Source organism: Prionailurus viverrinus, chromosome B2 (genome assembly GCF_022837055.1).
Source record: "Prionailurus viverrinus isolate Anna chromosome B2, UM_Priviv_1.0, whole genome shotgun sequence".
Classification (NCBI taxonomy): Eukaryota; Metazoa; Chordata; class Mammalia; order Carnivora; family Felidae; genus Prionailurus; species Prionailurus viverrinus.
The window spans coordinates 118,800,644-118,826,806 of record NC_062565.1 but is presented as its reverse complement, the minus strand read 5'-3'; the positions used below and the strand labels follow the sequence as shown (position 1 = coordinate 118,826,806).

The 26,163-nt window shown below is 42.0% G+C and overlaps 2 protein-coding genes across 12 annotated transcripts in view; both read left to right on the top strand.

Moving 5' to 3' along the window:
• Positions 1–22,930, top strand: part of LOC125166504 (translation initiation factor IF-2-like) — a 41,431-nt gene extending 18,501 nt beyond the window's left edge. The window contains exon 3 of the mRNA XM_047860380.1: positions 20,505–22,930. The gene's annotated coding sequence lies outside the window, so the exon portion shown is untranslated. The remainder of the gene's footprint in view (positions 1–20,504) is intronic.
• Positions 22,931–23,386: 456 nt separating this feature from the next.
• Positions 23,387–26,163, top strand: part of EPB41L2 (erythrocyte membrane protein band 4.1 like 2) — a 219,662-nt gene continuing 216,885 nt past the window's right edge. For all 11 annotated transcript variants that reach the window (XR_007152353.1, XM_047859846.1, XM_047859844.1 and 8 more), the window contains exon 1: positions 23,387–23,529. The gene's annotated coding sequence lies outside the window, so the exon portion shown is untranslated. The remainder of the gene's footprint in view (positions 23,530–26,163) is intronic.

Sequence of the window (26,163 nt, the reverse complement as noted above, 5' to 3'; positions counted from 1 at the left end):
CCCCGCATTGGGCTCTATGCTGTCAGCATAGAACCTGCTTTGGATTCTCTGTCTCCCTCTCTCTCTCTCTGCCCCTCCCCTGTTCATACTCTACCTCTCTCTCTCTCTCTCTCTCTCTCTCTTTCAAAATAAATAAATAAACACTAGAAAAAAAAAAGAAAAAAAGAAAGGCCAGTTAATACAGAAAAGAAACAAAACAAGCATCCTTTTGCTATCTAGGACAGAGGTCAGCAAACTTTTCCTGTAAACAGTTATACTGTAAATATTTTAGGCTTTGCAGGTCCATATAGTCTTTGTTGAAGCTACTTAATGTCCCATCATAGTGCAAAAGTGGCCATAGATCACGTGTAAATGAATAGATGTGACTGTGTTCCTACAAACATATTTATGGACACTGAAATTTGACTTTCATATGATTTCCACATGTCACAAAACATTATTCTTTTGATTTGTTAAAAAGCATTTAAAATGGGGACGCCTGGGTGGCTCAGTCAGTTAAGTGACCGACTCTTGGTTTCTGCTCAGGTCATGATCTTGCAGTTTGTGGGTTCAAGCCCCGAGCTGGGCTCCGAGCTGCCAGTATGGAACCTGCTTGGGATTCTCTCTCTTCTTTTCTCTCTGTCCCTTCACCACCCTCTCTCTTGAAAATAAATAAACTTTAAAAAAAAAAAAGCATTTAAAATGTAAAAGCCATTCCTAGCTTGGCCATACAAAACAGGCCATGGACCATAACGTGTCAATCCCTGATTCATGAAATTACTGTCTATGAAAGAAAACACAGTAGTAGATAAACATGAAGGATGCAGGCAATATAATAAAATATTAAAATACGTATATAAAACTAAATGATAAATATGTAAAATATTTTCATACCAAGAGTTGGAAAGAGGGTAAAGGGTTATGTGGGTTCTGTATTTAGATGCAGCAGACTTAACTTTCCTTAAATGAGTAATTTTAGCAACTGGTAGAGAAGCGATTCAAATAACTGCATACTAAAAGATGAAAATAAAGACTTAATACCTTCAGATTTGTTGTAGTTCTTAGCTTTGTGTTGTTGGAAGTTGGAATTGTTTCCCATACAATTCTCTTATATTTTTGTTTTTGTTTTTGGAATAACTGACCTGTGTATTGATCAGGGTTCTCTGGAGAGACAGAACCCAATGGGAGCATATGCATATGATTTCTTTCTTTCTTTTTTTTTTTTTTTTTAAATGCAGGTCTATGGCCAGGCCTGAGATCTTGCATTTCTTTCGTTCTTTTTTTTTTTTTTTTTTTTGTATGGTAGTTTCCATGCCTAACATGTGGCTTGAACTTATGACCCTGAGATCAAGAGTCACATGCTCTACTGACTGAACCAGCCAGGTGCATTTTTAAAAAAATTTTTTTCAATGTTTATTATTTTTGAGAGAGAGAGAGAGAAACAGAGCACGAGGAAGAGAGGGGCAGAGAGAGAGGGAGACACAGAATCCAAACAGGCTCCAGGCTCTGAGCTGTCAACACAGAGCCCGACGGTGGGGCTCAAACTCACGAGCTGTGAGATCATGACCCAAGCTGAAGTCGGACACTCAACCAACTGAGCCACCCAAGCACCCCATATATGTGCAATTTTTTAATAAGGAACTGGATCGTGTGATTATGGAGGCTGAGAAGTCCCATGACTGTCAGTGAGCAGGCTGGAACCCAGGCGAGATAGTGAGGTAGTTCCAGTCTCAGTCTAGAAAGCAAATTCTCCTTTCCTTCACCTTTTAAATTTTATTCAGACCCTTAATGGGACTGTATGATGGCCACCTATATTGGGGGAGGTGTGATATTGTGATTTATAATAAATATATTTTCCAACAGTGATGACTTTCCCACAAGAACATACCTCTTACAAAAGATCTCCTTCATCCCTCTCCAGAAGAGAAGAGGAAACACAGGAAGTGCCTGGTTCCTACTTCATGGATGTGAAATACCCAGGACAGGTTAAAATCACCACCGTCTTAGCCGTGCCCAAACCTGAAGCAGCACCGAAAGCACCCTGAATCAAGATGAGTGGGAAACTATCCCAATAGACACATTTTGGATTCTGTTTATTTAATTATGTATTTACTTATTCATTTAGTTTTAAAGTTTATTTATTTTGAGAGAGAGAACAGGGGAGGGGCAGAGACAGAGGGAAAGAGAGAATCCCAAGCAAGCTCCTTGAAGTCAGTGCAGAGCCCAACTCTGGGCTGTATCCCACAATGGTGAGATCATGGCCTGAGCCGAAATCAAGAGTCAAATGCTTCAGTGACTGAGCCACCCAGGTGCCCCTGGATTTTAAATGCATGTATGTATATTTGTATGTATACATATTTGCATATTTGCCCTTGTTTCTGGTACAGAGCTCCCAAAACCCTTGGAATTTTCTGAGTAATAAGAGAAATGGGAGGATCTTTTGTTAAAATGTTTGGTCTCTTATCTTCTGTCCTGAAGTCACTTAAGAGCCATCCAAGACAAATGGATGCCTTGTATTCATAACAAGCCCTTTTCAACTACAACTGAGTTTGTGAGGTGACTTATAGAAATCCCCTAAAGATGGGGGTGGGGAGTGCTGGTTGTCAGGAGAACCAATCATGTGATACTGGGTTGGAATTTTTCTTTTTAAAAAAAATTTTTTTTTAACATTTATTTATTTCTGAGAGATGGAGAGACAGAGCGTGATCGCGGGAGGGGCTGAGAGAGAGGGAGACACAGAATCCAAAACAGGCTCCAGGCTCCAAGCTGTCAGCACAGAGCCCAACGCGGGGCTCGAACCCACGGACCGCGAGATCATGACCTGAGCTGAAGTCGGCCGCTCAACCGACTGAGCCACCCAGGCACCCCAGTGGGTTGGAATTTTTCAGTCCCACCCCCTGACCTCCAGGGAGAGGAGAGGGACTGCAAATTGAGTTCAATCATCAACAGCAAATGATTTAGTCAACCACACCTATGTAATGAAATAGCCACAAAAACCCAAAAGGAGAGGGTTCAGAGAGCTTTCCCGGTTGGTGAACATCAGGTTGGAGATGCCAGGATCGTGGTACTTCTAGACAGGGCACAGAAGGTCCACGTGCCTTCCCACATACCCTGTCCTATGCATCTCTTCATCTGTTCAGCAAGCTGTATCCTGTAATATCCCTTATAACAAATTGGCCATCAGTACATAAAATGTTCTTCTGACTTCTCTGAGCTGCTCTAGCAAATTAATCAAACCTGAGGAGGAGGTTATAGGGCCCTCAGATCTATAGTGGATTAATCAGAAGCAGGGGTAACAACTTGGGCTTGCGATTGGTGGTTGAAGTAAGAGTGGGGAGCAGTCTTGTAGGATTGAACCCTTAACCTATGGGGTCTGATGTGATCTCAGGGTATGTAGTATAAGAACTGAGGCGAATTGCAAAAGCTACCCAGCTGGTATGGGAATGCTCCCCACCCCTCCCGTTGGAATTGGGATCCCTATGAGGAGGACAATCTGTTTTACTCAGTCTACCAATTCAAATGTGAATCTTATCTGGAAACACCCTCACAGACAGAGGTCAAAATGGAATTTAATCAAATATCTGGGTACCTCATGACCCAGTCAAGTTGACACATAAAATGAATCATCACACCTGTATTTCCAAAGCTATGTGTCACTTGTGGAGAGTATGCTAGAAAAGTAGATCAATGGTGTATCGTGAGAGGACCAATCAGCTCTCCTAATAAAATCAAACTCCAGCTCTCTAAGGTTTGGACTTGAGGGAGGGTCTTCAAGTGAAGGCTGCGACTGCACCTTGGAGTGAGTGCTGGAACTCATTGGTTTCACTAGAGTATCCAGAAATTCCCTGCACTGCCCATGTCTTGTTCCCTGCCTCACATCCTTTTGCCCATTTTTTACTCTATTGTTGCAGCAAATAGTGTCACACAGTCATCAGGCGACAGCACCTTGCCTCAGTTGCATTGTTTAACTCCCATTTGTAACCATGACGCTTCCCTGATAGCATAGGGTGGGATGTCTGTGGGAACCTACCTGGCATTCAAGGAAGTGCAGAGTGGAAGTGTGAGGGAATTAATGCCTCGTGGGTGGTGTGGGAAGGAGCCAGTGGGTCAAGTGCTCCACACTTCCTTTCCTTAATGGCTATTTCTAAGGCTCCTTAGAAAGCCCTCGCAAAATAGCATCTTTTATTGGCTTCCTCTCCTTTCTTGTTACTCAGGGTCAACGTTGAGGGTGAGTAGGGTACCAACAGTGTCTTAGTCGGTTTGGCTGAGATAATGAAATACCTGACTGGGTGGTTTAAACAACAGAAATGTATTTTCTCACAGTTCTGGAGGCTGGAAGTTCCAGGCCAAAGACTGGTAGGGGTGGTTCCTGGTGAGAGCTCTCTTCCTGCTTGCAGATAGCAACCTCCTTGCTATGCCCTCACATGGCCTTTCCTCAGCGCCTATGCAGAGAGGGAGAGCAAGCTCTTTGGTACCTCTTTTATAAGGGCTACTGATACCATTGGACCAAGCTCTGCCCACATGACCTCATCTAACCCTAATTACCTCCCAGATACCATCACACCAGGGGTTAGGGCTTCACTATATGAATTTGGGGAGGACACAAACATTCAGGCCATAACACACGGTAAAACATTTACCTCTCCCTTAAAAAAAAAATCACTGAATTATTTTTACTAGTCCAATTATCCTGGCTTCAGAGGCCACCACTCATTTTGCAGTGTTCTGATCCAAGCCTGGTGTTGGTAGCCATAATTGGCCAAATGAATCCCTGTATTGACAGCAGTAGGACACGAGTGACACTATTGTTGCTAATTGTAGAGGACCTGGGCTAAAAAATAAGACTTTCTCTATGTTTTCTGAGGGCTCCAGTGGGAACGCGGATGATTGATCCCAGATTTGCCCTAGATCAGAGGTTCTCAGCCCTGGCTGCATAACAGAATCACCTGGGTAGGTGGGTGCAGAAAGGAGGGTGAAAAATACCAAAGCCTTTGTCCACCTCCAGATTCTAATTTGGTTGTTCTGGTGCAGGGATTAAAGCTTAGGTGTTCTTTTGTTTCTAATATGCAGCCTTCGAGGTGAAGGCTACTGCCCAACATGGACCAGTGCAAAATTGCCCACGATCTGCTGTGAGTTTTGTCTTTTGATAAGCAGAGACTTTTTTAAATGACTTGCTAAATAATCTTTAATTTTTTTTTTAATTTATTTTTGAGAGAGAGAGCATGAGCGAGCACGTGAGCAGGAGCGGGGCAGAGAGACAGGGAGACAGAATCCAAAGCAGGCTCCAGGCTCTGAGCTGTCAGCACAGAGCCCGATGTGGGCTCAAATTCACAAACAGTGAGATCATGACCTGAGCCGAAGTCGGACGCTCAACTGACTGAGCTACCCAGTTGCCCCCTGACTTGCCAAATAATCTTAACTAGAGGTTTAATGTGGGGCTATATTTTACCAAGACGCCAAACAGTTGATTTAAAAAGTTCTTTGAATCACTTAGGAGAAACTAACATCATTATATTTAAAAACAAAACATTGTATACCAATGTGCATAGGAGCATTTTTCACAATAGTCAGAAGGTGAAAACAGCCCAAATGTCCATCACCAGACTAATGGATGAACAAACTGTGGTATATACGAACGATGGAGTATTATTCAGCCTTAAGAAACAATGAATTTCTGACACGCTATGACATGATGAACCTTGAAGATATTATGCTGAGTGGAATAAGTCAAACACAAAAAAGACAAACAATTTACCATTCCACTTATATGAAATATCTAGAATAGGCAAATTCTTCGAGACAGAAAATAGGTTAGAAGTTACCAGGAACTGATGGTCAGGGGGTACAGAGTTTCTGTTAGGGGTGATAGAGAAGTTTTAGATATGAAAAGTGGTGATGGTTAGACAACATTGTGAATGTACTTAATGCCGCTGAATTGTGCACTTAAAATGGCAAATTGTGTGTATATTTTACTATCATAAAACAAAACAAAACCTCCTCTTTGTAGGTGTGATACTTCTGAATGAAGATTTAAGCTGCCCGGTAGTTGTAAAAGTTATCACACCACTAATAATAAAAAGATAAATTGGAAGGGCGCCTGGGTGGCTCAGTCGGTTGAGCTTCCGACTTCGGCTCAGGTCATGATCTCACGGTCTGTGAGTTCAAGCCCCTCATCGGGCTCTGTGCTGACAGCTCAGAGCCTGGAGCCTGCTTCAGATTCTGTGTCTCCCTCTCTCTCTGCCCCTCCCCCACTCATGCTCTCTCTCTGTCTCAGAAATAAATAAACATTAAGAAAAAAAAAGATAAATTGGCGACAGTGAAAGGAAATTCCATTTAACAAAGGTTTCTAGAATGTATCAGCAGCCTGAAGTCACTATAAAATGATGTCCTTGCTGTCGTTTTTTTTGGTTTGTTTTTTTATTTGTTTTTTAATATCAGTAAGTATGCTCAAGTCTTTTAAAGGAAAAGTAATGCTTTCTCTGTTTGGAATTTATTTTTCTGAAAACTTTGAAGTCAAACTTAGTGTCTGAAAATACAAATAATGATCTCATCAACAGCATCTGGTATTATAACTATAGATTTTTAGATACAACGGTAGGAAGTGTGTAATTCTCAGCTTTAAATATTACCCACCAATGATTAACATAATGTTGGAGCAGGTGCCACAGAGGATGGGGCTTATCATGCTCTTGGTATTTCTGACTCATGCTATAGTCTTCCATAAAGAGCAGTATAAAAAAAGGATTTGTTCAGACTGAAGAAAATCACATAATTAGTTCTTCTAGTTCTTCTAGTAGCTGTAAGAAGTGCATGTAGTAAGATAATTCTAGGCCAAAAGATTTGTAGATGAACTGTCACCAGCTCCCTTATTCCTTCCTGTCAACTTACCCAAGATTTTATTCCTTTTAAATTTGGATAATGCCTCTTTTTTTGCTTGCTATTAACCTGATTAATCTTTCTCATGCCTTCATCACTCTCACTTTTCTGCCTCTCTCTCATATGAAATCTTCCATGGTAACATATTCTTAGAAGTTATAATGAATGTAGCGAGAAAAAAAGTAACTCATGACTTCAACATTTTCTTTGCAAACAACTCTTTAGTTACAGATGAGCAGTAAAAGCCTGTGGAGCGTCTGTAAATGGCTGGGACACTGGGAAGAGCTTCTCCAAGCTGTTCACCAGACTCTCCATGCAGATAAGATTTATGCTATGTAAAAATTTTAGAGTTGAGTGAATGAATAAAGAGAAGATGCAAAAAATAGTCTAAAACATTCAAATTTATAAAGACTTTTACAGAATGTTTTGGAGTCCTGGTGCCCTCCTGTGATGAGATTTCCTTCCACATTTCTCTCCCACATCCATAGTTTGCTCCAGAGTTAAGAGACTTTGTGAGTGATATTCTCTTTTTGTTCTTTGGTTCCTGATCCCAAAATGCTTGGTTGGCCCAAACAAGGGGTCTCTTCTTCCCCCAATTTATGGCCCTTGCCAACCGATAGCAGCTCTGCTTGTGCGTGTAGAGGGAGGGTTGGCAACAGCATTTCCTCCGTATCTTCTGACTTGACTAAAAATTTCTAGAAGCTTCCTTTTCCTTCCCTGCTTTCTTTGGACCTTGGAGAATCTTCACTCCAGTAGCTGGGGCTACATTTTGGGGAGGTGTTTTCTCATTAGCCAAAATTGAACATCAGAATGAGTTTCCACTTAAAAGCAATGCCATCCAAGGAAGTATGTCCAATAGGTATATGTATAGATACATGGTTGAGCCACATCATGTTTTCCTAATCATTCACTTATTGGTTCAATATGTACTGACATATGTATTTGTTGAGCAACTGCTATTTGCCAAGCACTGTTTTACAGGCTAGGTATAAAACAGTTAAGAATCACAGCTTTTGTGGAACTCATATTCTAGTGGGGTTAGTTAAAAAAATAAGGATAAATAACTAAAACATTCAGGATGGTAGATGATGATAGAGCCAAGAAAAAAAAAGTAAAGTGGAGGATGGAGGAAGGAAGAGAGAGGGAGGGAGGGGAAGACGGGAAAGAATGAGGAAGCCTGGGAGAGAAGAGAGGAGGGGAGGGAAGGAGGGAGGGGAGGATGAGAGGGAGGGAAAGAGAAAGAGAGAGGGAGGGAGAGAAAGATGTGCAATATTAGGTAGAGTAATGAAAGAAATACCCTCTGAGGAGGTAACCTCTGAATAAAGATCTGAAGGAGGAGAAAGAGCCAAGCTTGCGACCCTTGGAAAGAAAAACATGCCAGGCAGAGAGCTCAGCAAATGGAAATTACCTATGTGAGGTAGTTGTGCATGTGTGTTCTGGAAAGAGCTGGAGTGGAATAAAAAAATGGGAGAGCCTCAGGGGATGAGGACAGGGAAGAGCAGGCTGGGTCAAATCCTGTGAGTCCTTACAGAGCATTCTAAGGACTCGTTTTTCTCTAAGTAACATTGAAAACTATGGGGACGGCAGGTGTTAAGCTGATAATTGACATGATCTGACTTTTACTTCAAAAGGCTAGTACTAGATACGACATTGAGAAAAGTATGCAGGGAGCATAGGCAAGAGTAGAAGCATTGAAAGGAGCTAGGAGGCTATTGCCATAACCCAAGAGATTGACGATGGTAGTTTAGACCAAGACAAGAGCAGCAAAGGTGCTGAAAGAAAATATGTCTGGAAATACTGTGAAGGTACAGTCAATAAGCCAATACCTATGGATCTAATAAGTTGTAAGTGAAAAAGTGAAGAGCTTAGATGATTTGGTCTGACTGAAGTGTTCTGGATGATACTGACATCTCAGTTTGTCAATCTCCAATTGAAACAGCTATCAAAAATGCCTGTATTTACAGGTGGAAAAAACAAGTTTAGAGAGGTTAGGTAATTTGCTTAAAGTCACACAGTTTGTAACGGGGGAAGAACCAAGGCTTAAACCAGATCTATCTGATCAGAATCCATAATGTTAATCATCATTATTTAGTGACATACTTTCTAGATAAACACAAGGACAATAGTTTAACTTGGCTACTTACCCTAAAAAAAAATTTATTTTTTTTTAAGTAGCAGGAGTCATTGTAAAGATACACGCAAGAGAAGAACAGCTACATGTACTGAGTTGTGAAATCGATACCTTCTGTTTCCTATCATCATTCATAAAATGAATGTATGATAAAGCCGGCTGATAGGCATGGCTTACAGGGGCAGGAACACTCCTTAAAGAACACAGATTTGGCCCGGAGCGGACTTTAAGTAGGAGAGTGTTGCCTTATAAAGTCCAATTTGTCCAGCCTGATTGATGGTCTTTACAGAGCTCTCCCCAATTTGGAGGGGCTCCACCGTATTCTGGGGGTTTAAATCATGAGTCACCTGGCATCGTCCATCCCACACCCTGTTCTTTGATATATTTTCAACCTTCTTTCAGTACACCCTCCATTTACAGCTCAGCCTAAGCTGATTCAGTTTGCCTTGAATTTGGTACATCCTGGCCTCAGGCCTTGCTCTGATTCTCAGCTATTATTTTCGTCTCCTTTCCACAGTTCAGGCAATCAGTGAACAGTTGCTCAGGCAACACTGCTCTTGATTTATTTATATGCCTTGGGTTTTCCCCTTTCAGTTTTTGTTTTTAAATAGCCCCCTACTCAGACCTGTCCTGGCCTCCTGCATCCATTTGTAAGTCAGCAGTTTAAAACTCAACAGTCATTTTCCTGCTGACACTGTACAAAATCACTTGTCCCTTAGGTGCACGTGTAAAAGCAAATGGGGGCATTTTTGAACAAAAAGAACATGAGTGTTAGAGTCAGACAGGCCTGAGGAGTATGAGGCTAAAAATGAGCCGATATAATAAATCTAAGGTATTGTATGGCTCAGAATAGGGTTCAGTAGATAACGGCGTTTTTTCCTTAATCCATGACCTACTGCCAAACAAAATACTCTCTTAAAGCTTTTCCCCTACACTTCTGTCCCTAAAATAAACACAGAATCCTCTTAAGGATTTCCAGTGTTTGAAGCAGTTGGTAACAATGGAAAAATATAAGGAATACGGGAATTAAAAAAAAAGCCCAACCTTTATGCACCACCCCCTTAGATCATGAAGTGAAAAGCCAAGGTCACATATCGACACCAACGGTGAAAGGAAGGAGGAAGCAAAATGGAAGGAAAGGGAAAGAAGGAGAAAAGCTTTAAAGAGCATATACTCAATGCTAGGTGCTGTGTTAGACACTTCCAGGTATTAGGTCACTTAATCATCTTGTGTTGTGAGGGTATCTCTATGCCAGACAGAGGAGAACATAATGGTTCTGAGTTGATAAACCTTGCCTGAGTTCATGCAACTAGGAAGCAATGAGCTGGAATTTAAAGCTAAACCTGCTGACCTCTAGAGCTGTCGTATTTTAATATGGCTAATATGCACCAAAATGTATATACATGGCATTTGGCATTACTATTAAAGCCAACATTTGGGGCGGCTGGGTGGCTCAGTTGGTTAAGCAGCCGACTTCGGCTCAGGTCATGATCTTGCGGTCCGTGAGTTCAAGCCCCGCGTCGGGCTCTGTGCTGACAGCTCAGAGCCTGGAGCCTGTTTCGGATTCTGTGTCTCTCTCTCTCTGACCCTCCCCCGTTCATGCTCTGTCTCTCTCTGTCTCAAAAATAAATAAATGTTAAAAAATTAAAAAAAAATAAAGCCAACATTTATATATCTATTGCAGGGTGAGTACTAAGTCATTGTTCTCCCAAAGAGTAAGCTTGTATTTCAATCCTAATATTTTTGGATGTCTAGGCTTAATTCATACGAGAAATCTGAGTAAAGTGGTAATGGTCATTTAGCTTTATTTTTCACAGACTTACTTTATAAGGAATTTATAATAAAAATACCTTCCTAAATGTAACTGTGGCATAACTTCCTCAGCTCTTTAATAGCTTCCAGATGTTTAGATAATTTTGTTTAGAAACTTTGTAAATTGTCAAAGTCCTTTGCTGATTAAATAAGACTTATAATAAAGTAAGTCTTCTCTGCCCTGTTAGACTCCATGATGTTGAAAACCTTTTTGAAGTCATAACTTCAAAGCAGTTTACGTGGTTATAGTCTCATAATAAAGACAGGATTATAGACTTTTCTGTAGGATTATAAAGGAAATGAAACCGAAATCATGACAAACTGATTTCCCATGTTCCTATCTCTTCCTTTAAATGTTTATCAATTCTCCAGCAAACTCGATATACTGAAAATTCTTATTGCCATCAAAGGATACTTTGTCTAGTACATAGGGTCAAGTGCAGTGCTTGGTCAACTCACAGACTACTGGTAAGGGAGTTAGACCATTTAATTGGCCTTGAGATAACGTCAAAATGAATGACAATCTAGGCCGGCGGGAGGTAAAAAGGCTAGATTAGCAGATTGGAGACGTGAATAGTAAAGAGTTAGTGAAAGGTGGGGAACTGATTGGGAAAAGGATGGAGAAATATCAATGAGATGGTCAGATACAATGGTTACACTCCAAATCCTAAGGAGTCTGAAGCTTGGAGAGAGGGATTCGATTTAAAAATAAAAGTGAAAAATATACCAAAAAAAAGACTTATGACTGAAAGTGAGAGGGAATTTTTTTTTAATTTGATTTTTTTTTGTCTTAAAGATAGACCGTATCTTATAGCTGCAGAAAATAAAGAGAATAAAAAGGACAACCTGAAATTTAAATGTGGCATCATAACAGCAGCGAGTCACTTGTTGCCATTGTCATTTAGTGCATGAGCTGAACTCGCCCTCCTACCACACTTTTGGATGGAGCTCTAGTGTCCAGCTTGTGTTCTCTCTTTTGACCATCGTCACCCTTTTCATCTGAATTGGTGGAGGTACAAAAACACACATCTCTTTTACAGAGGGACTTGGAAGACAGCACTAAGCCAGTAAGAATGGTTGAGAACTAAGACTTCAATCCTCTTATAGTAAACTGGCTTTTAGAATATAGCTTAAGGAATTTTAAAGCAGGCAATATATTACTAAATACGTAAGTATAATTGTAGCAGAAAATTCCACTTGCTGAGAATGAAGCCCATTATGTTCCAGACAATTGGTTAATACTCAGGTAGAAGTGGTTTTCTGTTCCTTGTATTACATTGTTTCCTGGGTCTTGTTTATCATCCTTTCCTTTCCTTCTGCAGTTCCCTTTACTAAAATTGTTCTGTGATCTAACAAAAGGCTCATGCTACCAAACTGGGGGGTGGGGGGGAACCTGTTTATTTAGCTTATTGTGTTTTTTTGTTTTTGTTTTTGTTTTGTTTTTTGTCTTGATTTGTCTTCTGTCCTTTCTTGGTTTTGGCTTTGGCTTTGGTTTTTTGACGGATAACAAGGAGGATATAGTAGGGCAAGCCCTCCTTTACCTAGGTGAATTCTCCCAGAAGCTATGCATCCCATATTCTATAATTTTTTAAAAAACGCTTCTCACTTTAGTATATATACGTGATGAATGATGTATGTTGTCAGATGTGCACATGCACGCAAACATAATTATGCCACTCTCCTAATTTCTTCATTACTCACAAGAATAATCATATCCAATTCATGTTGATTTGTTGTTTAAAAATAAAGAATAGAGACCTTGGGAGTCGAGCTTATACACAGAGAAATATATTTCCACCACATATTTATTTTAAAGTCAGTAATTGATCTTCCTGAATACAAAGCAAAACTGCTCTCAAGAAATATTAAGTATACTTATTCAAATAAGAAAACAAAGTATCTATAATTTAGAGGGACAAAAGACATGTTCCATAAATGAAATAAAAATATTTCATTTTACTCTCTTTAAAAATTTTTTTCAGAAATAAAAATAAAAGCTGTTACTTAGCAGTAATTAACAGGCTGGAGTTAAGAAGACAAATCAATCCTGTTAAGCTAAATGTTAAGGGTAGAATCTATGCTATTTTAAAACTGGCTTTAATACTTCAATTTTAAATATATTCACAGTGTGAGGAGTTATTTCTTTCTGCTATGAAGGCATAAGATAAAAGCAGAGAGACACCACCACTTAGAGATCAAAAGATCTATATTTTTTCTCATCATTTGCTTTTGTTTTGTTTTGTTTTTTAAATCTTTTTGAACATTTTTTTAAACATTTATTCATCTTTGAGAGAAAAAGAGAGATAGAGTCTGAGTGGGGGAGGGGCAGCGAGAAAGGGAGAGAAGAGCAGAGAGAGAGAGAGGCAGGTTCCAGACTCTGAGCTGTCATCACAGAGCGGATGAGGGGCTCAAACTCCTAGACCACGAGATCATGACCTGAGCTGAAGTAGGAAGCTAAACCGACTGAGCCACCCAGGAAGCCCTGTTTTGTTTTGTTTTTTAATTAAACTTTTTTTTTTTTTATTAAAGTAAAACATTCATTCAGAAAAGTGCACAAATCCACTCAATGGATTTTAGCAAAGTTAACACACCTGTGTAATCACTTCCCATATCAGGAGATATTTCATTGCCAGCACCCCAGAACCTTCTCTCAGTCATTACCCCACAGGCAAAATTAACCATCATCCTTGATTGCTATCACCATAGACTTATTGCCTGTTTTTGAACTTCATATAAATAGAATTGCACAGTATACATTCTTTTCTCTGGCTTTTTTCATTCAGCATTACGTTGTTGAGGTAAATCCGTGTTTGTTTATAGCTATAATTGCTTATTTTTATTGTTGTACTATAACTGATTATATGAATATGCCATAATCCTATTGTTTGTGGATATTCTGTTATTTGGGCTGTTACAAAAAAAATGTTGCTATGCACATTTGCATACATTTTCTGGTGCATTTATGTACACATATTTGAATATGAATATATTCTTTGGAATATAAATTTAGAATACAAATTTCCATGTCTTTTGTCCATTTTTCATTGACTTTTTGTCAGAAAAATAAATTCCAAACATTTACTTCTACATTCAGGTTGCCTTTCACTTTCTCTGTGGTGTGTCCTGATGAGCAAGCATTTCTAATATTAACAAAGTACAATTGATTAATCTGCTTCTTTATGGTTAGTGGTGTGTGTGTGCGTGTGTGTGTGTGTGTGTGTGTATGCATGTGTTAATTCTAAGGTATTGTCACCTCCTCCCACATCGTGAAGGCATTCTTTTATACCATCTCACAGAAAGAAGCTTTATTGTTTTACCATTTACACAGGTCTACCATCTGGCTGCAACTGGTTTTTTTATGTATAGAGGGAAGTGTGGGTCAAGATTCATTCCTCTTCCTGTTCAGTCATCCAATGGACTTAATATTATTTAATGACAGGACATCTTTTCTCCATTTCTCTGCAATGGTATCTTTCTCAAAGGCCAAGTGACCATGTAAGATGTGTGGGTTTGTGCCGGGACATTCTGTTGTGTTCCAGTGGCCTATTTGTGTATCCTTCTAGCAATATCACACATCCTGTAGCTTTACAATAAATCTTGATATCAAATACTGTAAAACACACCTAGATTTTGAATTAAAAATATTTTGAAATATTTCAAAGCTAAAATATTTTTAAATACGTGAAAGCAAAAATATAACATCAACATGTCTGGAATGTTCTGAGAGAATTTTGTAGTGACAAAACTATATGTTAGAAAAGAAGTATTGAAAATTGATTACCTATGTGTCTTTTTCAAAATTTTAGAAGAACAACAGCTAATGAAAGAAGTAACAAGGGGATACCTGAGTGGCTCAGTCGGTTAGGTGTCTGACTTCAACTCAGGTCATAATCTAGTGGTCTGTGAATTCAAACCCCTCAACTGGCTCTGTGCTGACAGCTCAGTGTTTGCCCCTCCCCGCCTCGTGCTCGGTCTCTCTCTCTCTCTCTCTCTCTCTTTCTCTGTCTCTCAAAAATGAATAAATGTTAAAAAAATTTTTTTAAAAAGAAGTAATAAAGATAAGAGCAGATACTAATTCGATAGTAATCTCTTGTGTAATGGAGAAAAATCAATAACCTTGAAGGATTTTCTTTAAAATAACTAATAAAATTGACAAGTCCCTGGGGAGATGGATCAAGAAAAAAGAGAAGAGAAAAGGCACACGGACCTAGGTCAGGAATGAAGTCAGGGACGTCACTGGAGATACTTTTGACATGAAAAAGAGAATAAGAACATTATGATCAATTAATGTCTACAAATTTGAAAATTCAGAAATAATTAAAGAATTCCTTGAAAAGAATGCAACTTACTGAGACTTTAATAAAAATATAAACCCATAATTAAACCTTTCCACAAAGAAAACTATAAGCCCAGATGGCTTCATTAATGAATTATTTATACACTCAGGAAAAGTAACTCCAACCTTACACAAACTCTTTCAGAAAGTAGAACATGAATATAAACTTTCTAGCTTGTTTTATAAGGCCAACATAACCTTGATATCAAAACCTGATAAGGATATTATTTAAAAGTATTATTAAAAAGTATAGTCCAATTACTCTTAAAATTAATTAAATTTTAATTAAATTAATTAAAATTAATTAAAATGCAAAAAAACTAAATACAATATTAGAAAATTGAATATAGCAGTATATAGAAGACAACATATCACAATCAAGTTGAATTTATTACAGGAGTGTAAAGCTGGTTTAACATTTTAAAATCCATTAATATAATTTGCCTCACAACCAGATAAAGGAAATAAATAATATATTATTATATTAATTAAATTCAATACCTACTCTTGATTTAAAAAAACGTAAACTCCGCACAATTTAGGAATAGAAAGGAATATTGTTACCTTGATGAAGGATGTTTACAAAAATAGCCTGTCATAACCATCAAACAATGATAAATACGTGAAATCTCTCTGAAACCAGGAATGAGATATGGAGACATACTATCAGCACTTTTATTCATAGCCTGGTGATCCTACCTAGTATAGTAAGTCAAGGAATAAAATAATAAAAAGATTGAGAAGAGAGAAATAAAACTATTATTATTAGCAAATAAAGCATAATTGTGTATATTCTAGTTATCTATTTCTACATAACAAATGACCCCGAAATTAGCAGCTTAATGCAAAAAAGTTTATTGTCTCACAGCTTCTGTGGGCCAGGAGTTTCAGGAGTGGCTTAGCTGGTTGATCTTGGTGTACGATATTTCACAACATCACGTAGGGTTGCAGTTTATCCAAAGACTTGACTGGGAGTCTAAGGGCATTTGCTTCCAAGGTTGTTCCTGCACATGATTGTTGGCAGAAGCCTTCCGTTCCATGCTGGCCGCTGACAGGAAGCCTCACTCGGTCCTTCTCACGTGGATCTTTGCATAGATCTGCTTCATGGTGTTCATGATATGGCAGCTTGCTTCACAGAACAAATGCTCTAAAAGAGAACGAGGTAGAAACCACAATGCCTCTTCTAACCTTGCCTTGGATGTCACACTCTGTCATTTCTCCCATATTCTATTTTGTTAAAAGCAAGTTACCAAGTACAGTCCACACTCAATGGAGGGAAATTAGGCTCTTCCAAAGAGAGCTGTATCAAAGAGTTTACAGGGAAGATTTTAAAACAACCACAGTGCACATAGAATATCCAAAAAAAAAAAAAAAAAATCCACAGAAAAACAAATTAAAAAGTGGGTTTATTAAGATAACTGGATATGAGCACACACACTAAAACTGCTTGCATTTATTTATTTAAATTTATTTATTTATTTTGAGAGAGAGAAAGAGAACATGAGCAGGTGAGGGGCAGAGAAAGAGGGAGAGCTACAATTCCAAGCAGGCTCCACACTGCCCGCACAGAGCCCACCTCGGGGCTTGGGCTCCAACTCATGAACTGTGAGATCATGACCTGAGCTGAAGTTGGCCGCTTAACTGGCTGAGTCACCTAGGTGCCCCTAAAGGCTTATTTCTTACTTATTTCTTGCTAACAGTCCAGTATGGATATAAATGAGGCGGGGGAAACATTTGCTCCTCACAGTCATTGAGGGACCCAGGCTTTTTACATTCTAGAGGATCTATCATCCCCCAGGGAACTTGGAGTTTTCCTCTGGGTCCTCGGCATCTTGCAAACAAAGGAAGAGAGAGAGTGAAGGATCGTGTAGGAGATATTTTAATAGGGGCCATGCTGGAGACAGTTTATATCAACTCTACCCACATTCCATTGGCTGGAACCCAGTCACATAGCCACAAAGGAGGCTAGAAAATGTGGATAGTTTTGTGCTCCCAGAGGAAAAGAAAATATAGTTTGGTGACCATGTAGCCTTGCCTGTGCCATAATCTGTCCTTCTGATCAGCAAATATCTGTTTTACCATACAAAGAACATATACTGACCTCCCCCCCCCCCACCAAGGGAAACAACTCAAAGTCCCACCTTGTCAGTGAATTCATTTTAATGTACAGGATTTCTGGGTGATGCATAATTTTTTTCTCATAGGTTCTGGCCTCTTACAATTACTTCCCCTTTTCTATCAGGCTTAGTCATGTATTTAAAAAATATTTCAAAAAATATTGTATCCATCATTTTAAAGTATATGCTTTGAGAATTTCTCCCTAAACACTAGATCTGTCAAAATGTGGGAAGAGGTTACCTCATACATTTTCAATTAGGTTCATGCTTTTATTCCTTCAATGATTTACTGAAGAAGGCCTATATGAGCCACTGTTCTTGGAACTAAAATATAATGGTACACAAAACAAAGTCCCTGCCATCATAAAGCATATAGTCCAGCGGTCCGTTGTTATCATTTTCTGGGTGTGTATTTCCAATTTTTTTTTAAGTTTATTTATTTATTTTGAGAGAGAGAGAGTTGGGGGGGGGGGACGCAGAAAGAGAGATGGAGAGAGAGAATTCCAAGCAGGCTTCATGCCATAGGTGCAGAGCTGGACACTGGGCTGGGTCCCACGAACCTTGAGATCATGACCTGAGCCAAAGCTGAGAGGTGGACACTTAACCCACTGAGCCACCCATGTGCCCTGTAGGTGTGCATTTCTTCTCAGTGACTGCACTCTCCACGAGGATAGTCCTCCAGAGAGGGTAGGGTCATTGGAAGCAATAGGAATAGGAAGCCATACACATAACCTTAGAATCCCTATCCTTCTAAGCGTTTTCTAATAAGTAGAATACATTTATGTGCCTCAGGGAACCACACAAAACCAAACTGAGGGACAGTATCTTGCTAATACCAATCTTTTACCATACATCTGTTTTGAATAAACTAAGGACCCCTAGGATGGTCCATTTTCCAAGTGGAGGAATTTATTTGCTTAGAAACGGTAACATTCCATTTCCAATCCCACTGTCTCCACTATTTCCAGGGGCTATTTTATAAATTGCTATAGCCAATTTATATTGGCTATAGCCAATCAGATCTGGGTTATGTAAATATCCCAGGCAAAGCCCATGTAATCCAGAGGACTGCTCTTCGAAAATTTTTCTCCTGATGCTTTTATTCAACAGTTTCTTCAACAGCTGTTGTAGCTGTTAGTGGGTTTTTACGACTACCTGTGGAGACCACTTACAAATCATGCTGTATAGGCAGGATTCCTTACAGTGTGCCCAAAGTATTGGTCCCTCACTCTTGTGCCACATCAGATGTTTTCTATGGGATTGTGTGGTACCTCTGCCTGTCTAGCAAAGTCCAATGATGCTTCCAAGGTCATTTTTTTCTCCCCAATCTCCATATCTAAGTAAGTGGGTACTGGAAGTAAAGTAACTCCCTTTCATTTGACCAAGTCTTCCCTCCAGTCACTCTCAGGGAAAAAACTCAGCAATTACATGTCTGTTGACCACAGGGCTGTGGCATGAATCACATGCCAATCCATTTGCACTGAATTTTGGCATCTGTCTCAGACATTTTTCCATAGTAGGACATCTTCCTGTTCCCTACAAAATCGGGATCCATGTTCATAAGTTTCTTCCCACTGACTCCTCCTTTCCATAAATATCTACACTTATGTCTGTGAGTGAGCCTGGAGCTTTTACTTCTGGCCTCTCTGCCGTTTCCCACTGAAGATCGGGGACATATGGAAGGTTCTATAACCTTCATTTGCTGCTGAAAATCAAAGTGAAATAAAAACTTTCATACACTTGCTCTGTGTTACTGCCTGAATTGAACCGGTATAAAATGGGTCTCAATGATGCTGATATGTTGTTATAAAAAAAAAAAAAAAAAACAAAAACATTGTTTTATCCTTATATTTCATGTGTACCTTTTTTTTTTTTTTTCAACGTTTATTTATTTTGGGGACAGAGAGAGACAGAGCATGAACGGGGGAGGGGCAGAGAGAGAGGGAGACACAGAATCCGAGGCAGGCTCCAGGCTCTGAGCCATCAGCCTAGAGCCTGACACGGGGCTTGAACTCACGGACCGCGAGATCGTGACCTGGCTGAAGTCGGACGCTTAACCGACTGCGCCACCCAGGCGCCCCTCATGTGTACCTTTTAAAAAAATTATTGTTTATTTTTGACAGACAGACAGAGAGAGAGAGAGAGAGAGAGAGAGAGACAGAGAGCACATGACCAAGAGAGGGGCAGAGAGAGAGACACACACAGAATCTGAAGCAGGCTCCAGGCTCTGAGCTGTCAGCACAGAGCCCAACGCGGGGCTCAGACCCATGAACCGCGATATCATGACCTGAGCCAAAATCAGACACTTAACTGAGCCACCCAGGTGCCCTTCATGTATACTTTCAGTAAAATGACAGAGAGTCATCTGGCAGAGACTAAATATTGTCTGTTAGGTAGTGAGAACAACTTGAGGGCTCAGATAGGAATCAGAATTCCTGATTCCTTTACCAGCTTTATTATCTACCAGACTGAATTTCACCATAGTGGAGATTGTTATACCACTCATTTTTTTTTGTATGTCCAGAGGCATGGCATGAGGCCTGGTACATAATGACACTCAGATGGTTAAACTGAAATAATACATCTTTGTTTCACTCTTTCCAAATGTAGCTTTTGGAGGGATTTTTTTTTTTTTCCTTGGGCCTGTTCTATTTCTGCTTTCAGTTCTAGGGAGCAACTGACCATGAGATCCCAGGGAGAGCAAGTGTGGAGACTGTGCTCCAGCTTAAGGGAATCAGCACATCCAGGCCTCTTTCTCTGTCATTGAGTCGAACGAAGCAGGGGTGTCTGTGGCACAACTCCAATTACATTTAAGAGAATACCTCAGTTTGGCACGCTTGAGAGTATTATACTTGTTATTAGCAATTGTTGGGAGCAGTCTTTCAAAAGGAGATTATCATCAGTCAGTGTGGCTTAGATAAAAAAGAGGATTTGTGATGCTTTTGAGGAAAAACCTGTGGAAAATTTTACTGTAGATGGAAAAGAGAAGGGTTGCTGGAAGGCAGACTCTAATACCAAACTAGAAAAACATGGCCTGTGTGGTGCAATGTTTACCAAGATGGCTGTTAACACTTCTTCCCAACCTTATGTGTATCTTCCACTCATATCAAGTGGCGAAGCCTATGATACCTCTCTTTGAATTGGGGCTGGCTCTTTGACTTACTCTGACCAACAGAATGGGGCATAAATGACACTGTGTGATTTCTGGGCCTAGGCCTTAAAGTCCTCATAGCTTTTGTTTTTATCTGCTCAGAAGCCAGGTGCCACGTAAAGAAGTCCAGCCTATCCTGCTAAGAGGCCACTTGGACAGAGAGAGCTGTAAAAAAGAGAACTTATGTGGAGGAGAAATTATGCTCCTCAGATGACAGGCAGCACCAACTGCCAGACGCGTGAGTGAAGCCATCCTGGATCCTTCATCCACAGTGGAGCCTCCCAGTTGACACCACACAGAGCAGAGGCGAACCATCTTGTCAAGCCCTGCTTCAGTGCCGGGAGAATCACAGCAACAAAATGGTCGTCGTTAATTTGGGGGGTTAGGCAGCCACAGGAAAACTGAAACAGCTCCAAAGACTGGCCAGGTGATACAGTGACTCTACTGACATTTTTGTGGTGGCTTTATTGCTTATGGCAGTGCAACTGGGAATACATGCATTTCTGAGATTGCCTCCATCAGACAGAACATGAGAGCACATCGTCAGGTCTTCTTGCCAGTGGACCATGGAAAGGAAGGGCAGGTTCTCAGCTCAGAGCCAGTCCAGTACTTCCACCTGGTTGGGCTTGGCACCCAGGGGCACAAAGATAAAAGAATGAATCACCAGGACTGTGGGATCAAGTTTTCTTGGGGCATGCCTCCGTGAATGAGTTGGTAAGGAAGGGCTTAAGGAGGTCCTGGGTAAATTTCTAGTTATATTGCGAGAATGGCCGTGCTTATGGACGATGCCTAAGATTGAGGCTGTGTGCTAAATTTGGACGTGGTGATTCTCAGGTCTGGAACCTAGATTCCTGTTCCTGTTCCGTGTCAGTCCCTTGCCTGTTACTCTAGTCTGTCTAATGGGAAGACCCGGCCTTGCTTTTCTCAGTCTGTTTTCCTGGGGATTAATATTCTGGCTTGAACCACAGCCTGCTGGTCCTGCTGTGTGCTGCCAATGTTCCAGCCGGCCTACATCTCTGAATATCACCTGTTCAGGATTTCAGCCTGCTTGTCTGTCCAAACTCCTCTTCTCTTCCCATTAAGACCTCCCTGCTTGCCTGGAATACCACCTGTTGTTTGTTGACATCTGTATTGTACCAGGTTCCATCTGTTTTCTTCACTTCCTTATAGCTCCTGGAATTTGATTTTTCTGCTTCAGTTCCTTCCAGGTCATCACAGAATCTGCTCCATTCCATTGAAATGTTGTAAGGCTGTATCCACGACACAATGTCTAATTCTTCCACACGATAGCCTTTAGATATTTGATAACAACCTTCCCATGACCTTTGATCATCTCTTTAGCCTAAAACTTGGAGGCTCCCACATTATCAAGGCTACCCATCTATGGATATAATTTAGCTTCTCAATATCCCACTTAAAAGGTAGCTTACTGAAGTGATTCACATGCTTCAACAGAGAACGTAGGGATATCATTTCCTCTGACAAGGGCATTATATTTTATCTGCCATGACTTTATTTATGTTATTATTTTGCGTTAGCATTTTAGAGGGTTTCATCAGGTCTAGATCAAGGTTTTATGGGCTCTAGAGCTTATGTAATTTTAGTGACTCTCTTTAATAAAAAAATTTTACAAACATACAGTTAGTTTAAAGGTGTGTAGAAATGAGGGATCCTGAAACTTAGGTTTTGTTAGTTTTGTTGTAAATCTGCCTCCAAGTTCCTAATAGTATCGTCTCATAAAATTCCTGGGTCTTTTAATCAGAGCTGCTAATCAGGTTTCCTTTTCATATTAGTGCGACTTATTAAGTTAACTTGAGTACTTAGCATATAGAGGATTCAGTAAGTTCACATACATAAGGGACTTAGAACAATGCCTTGTACATAAAACACACAATAGATGTTAGCTATTATTATGTTTATTGCTTACTAGCAGGACCTGAGCAAATAGTTTGTCTTCCTGACTCAATTTTCTCTTTGCTGTATTGGAAATAATACTTGCCCTATCCTTTTTATAAAGTATTGTGAGGATCAAACGACAAAATATGTGAACGGGCTTTGTTAACTAAAAAGCACCATGCACACGGAGGTATTGTAACTGAAGTTTCATTCGACATTGCTAAGGTTATGTTTAGAAAAGACTTTGGCTGAGGGAGAGTCACTACAGCCCTCAATAGAAGAGGGAGGAAGCAAAGAACAAGAAGTGCATGTGTGGCAGATGCTGGAGGACATCCTTTTTTGATATGCCAACGTCAAGAAAAGGTGAAATATGTAGAAGCTGACAGAAAGTGGTGTAATTATATAAAAGAAAAGAACTGAGAGGTATCGTGTGTGTGTGTGTGTGTGTGTGTGTGTGTGTGTGTGTGTGTGTCTTTCCACAACTGGCCTCAACCTAGGTCTCCAGCCTCTTCAGCCTTGTCCTGCTCTGCAATCCAGGCTCCCAGCCTCTGCCTGGAGAAATCTTACTCAGACTTTGGGTTCATCTTAAAAGTCCCTCCTCTGTGGGGTTTCCCCAATCCCTCCAGCCTCTCCCACAGGAAGAATAAATGGTTCCTTTCCAATGCTCTTGCTGCGAAAGCATTTCTTCCAGTCTAGACCGAGGGGGCCCCCCTTTTCCTTATTTCCGTGTCTCTAGGCTCTAGGGCCTACCCTTGGGTCTGCTTCCGAATAGATGTTCAACAAAGAGTTAGTCAATGAACGCACTTTGGAGAAATAACTTTTAAAACTTGATAAGAAGGACTTAAGGGCGGGTGAAAGCCTGGCGCACTGGCATTAGCCGTCATTAACCAGGGCAGCTCTGCTGGCGAGACGCGTCTTTCCAGCCCTGGTACCCGGGCCACCGCGCGCGGCGAATCCCGCGGGAAGGGCCGCCCCGGGGGGTGTGGCCTGGGGGCGGGGGCGTGGCGAGGCCCGCGGGGGTTTCCGCGCCGGGGGCGCGTCCGGCGGGGGCGCAGGAGGGGCTTCCGCCGCGAGGGGGCGGGGCTGGCGCTCCGAGTCCTCTGACGGCCCCAGCCAGGGAATTTCAATTTGAAACCGAGCGGAGGGAGGAGGCGGTTGCGGCGGCCCGGCGGCAGGGGCTGGAGCGGGACCAGTTCCCGCAGCGAGCGAGCCCTGGAGGTGCAGTGTCCGGGTAAGGAGGCTTGCGGGGCTGCAGAATGGCGGGCCCGGGTCGGGGGAACCCGGGCCGAGAGGCTGGTCTCTGCGGAGCTGCAGGGGCGGCTCGGATTTTTCCTCTGGCTGCAGCTGGGAAGCTGATCCCTGGCAGGAAGCGGTGGCGGGACGGTCCCACCGTGGGGGAGGGCGACCGGCTTTGGGATTTTCTGCGGCTACGTCTTTCCTCTCCTCCTCTTCTCTACCGGACCCCATTCCCGCCTCGAGGTCCGGGTCCTGTTGCTCCAGGCCGGATTCCCGCTTCCCCGCTCCGCTTTGGTCCCCCGTAACTCCCTTCCCGGGAGCCGGGGCCACGTCTGGTCGGAGCCGGGAGAGGTGGGGGCATGGTGAGGACTGCGCCGGTCCCGCCGAGGTGCCGTGGCTCAGGGTCGCGCGTCCAGGGCCCCGCTGAGAGGCTGGAGAAGGAATCCGGTTCCATCCCGGGCGCGGGCCGCGGAGAGGGAGCCGATCCCAGCGTGGAGCACAGCATGGGGGCCCGGGGAGGGGGCGGCGGCGTCCTTCAGGGGGATGATTTGGGGTGAGGAAGCACGGGCGAGGGCGCCGCGCCTTCCCGGACAGGCAGCGCGCGTGGGCTCTGCAGGTTGCTGGGCGAGGGGGGCGCGCCAGCCCCACGCGCCGCGCCGTCCGGCCGGGCGTCCGCCCGCGCGCGCCCCCGTTGCGGTCCCCGAGGAAGCCGGCGGCCGGGGCCGCTGCGGAGAGGGGCGCACGCTTGCGCTCTGGTCCTTACAATTCCTACACGCAGGCGGTCTCTGCACGGATGGCTTGTTTGCCTCCGCCGGGGCTGGGGACTCAGGGCTGGGAGCAGTTTTAGGTGAGCTGCCGGGGGAAAGACGGGAAGAACCGAACCGAACGAGGCAGCTGGCTTGTCTGTGGAGGTGGGGGGTGGGGGATATCGGTCTTTACACTTCTCAGGATCGCTCACCTCCCCTGAGGTCAGGGTTTTTGGGAGAGATTAGAAGAGCTCTCGCCTACAGTCTATTATTTTTAGGGGAGGTCTCTTGTGGGACCCTAGGATACCTTAAATTGAATTCCCCGTCACCACAACCGCTGCTCCTGTTTTTAAGAGGGAGAGAAGGTGGAACCCTAGAGGAACGGTGGATGTGTTTTTTTGAGTCACATCTTTCCCTCAGTTTCTTGAACTTCTTGCCTCCGAAATGGTGTCTCTGGGGCGTCGTTGGGCCAGGAGTCTTGTTCTTGGTACTGTTATTTAAGCTTTTTTTTTTTTTTTAATCATACAGTTTTCCCTATATTCTTCCATATTCTTCAGTTCCCTCTTTATACCCCCTCCCCGCTCCCCCTTTTTTTCCTTCTCTTCCCGGAGTGCATTATTTCTCTATTCCCTAACTGTATATAACGTGAGAATTAGCATTTTAGCCGGCGTTTCACCTTGGGTTTAGCACTTGAGGGAAACCGAGTCAATTTCTTGGCGCGCAGGAGCTGGGATGTAGGATTCTCAGGCTTTGGATAGGTTTTACTGGGAAACGAATAGCACTTAATCCTGTTCAGATTCTGTTTGCAGCCTCGTTGCTGTGAGAAATCACTGGGTTGCCGTTGCAGCGGCTGATGGGGCTGCATTGCAACGCAATCTTGGATTGTGATAAGGGCCACCGACTACGTGAATCGGGCGGACAGAAATTTTAAAGAGCGAAGCTGTGTCACCTGGCAGGGCTCAAGTGATCAGTCCTGTAATTCAATTTGAGAACCACTATCAAACCTCAGATAATCTACTCCTTGGAGGTTATTGGAGAACTGTACAAGTGGTAATGACTTGGCACAATGGTGTGGATTTAGGGCTCATTTAATCCTATCCTGTCTTCCTCACTTCTTGGGCAGAATTCCCACTGAAGTCAGTAGTGGTCTTGTGTGCACAAGGACCGCTGAGAACAAGAGGCTGCTCATTTAGAGTAATGGGAGGAGACAATTTCTTTGCTTCTAAAACACCCTTCTTTAAGAAAGACCTAGTCATAACAGTTCTTAATCTTTTACCTCTAGTCCCAAATAGCGGGAGCACTGTGTGCAAAGACCTACCAGAGAAAACAGGTGGGTGAGTTGAGCCCCAGCGTCAAAATTGGTATCTAAACGGGACGGGGATTGCTTAAAAGGGTTAAATGTGATAATTCAACAAAGTTAGAATTTCAGTGAAATTATTATTGGGCGAAGACATTTAAACTGCTGTGGAATATCGTTAACGGGTATGTATTATAAAATTGGGTATGTATACAGAGCTGGGTGTGTACACTAAAATCAGAAATTCCATTCCAAGTAGAAAGAAGCAAATTTGCCGATTTAGGGGATGCATCAGAAGAGAGGCCCACCAAAAAGTGACTGTGCGAATGTAAGACAAGGAAATTCACATTGGCTCTCACTGTATCTGGAGAGGTAGCTTTTACTACAGTTAGTGTATATACAGGTGTTAGTGACTCTGCGCCTGTCATTAGATTTGTGAGCACCCGCTGGTTTCCAGTTTAGCTTTGTGCTGATCTGAGTTGGTGAGCTTGCTGGGTCCTTTGCTTCTTGACGTAACGTTCCTGTGGTTTACCCTTTCCAAATTACCAGTTCGAAAGAATCGAGTTTAGAAGACCTATCCAGTCAC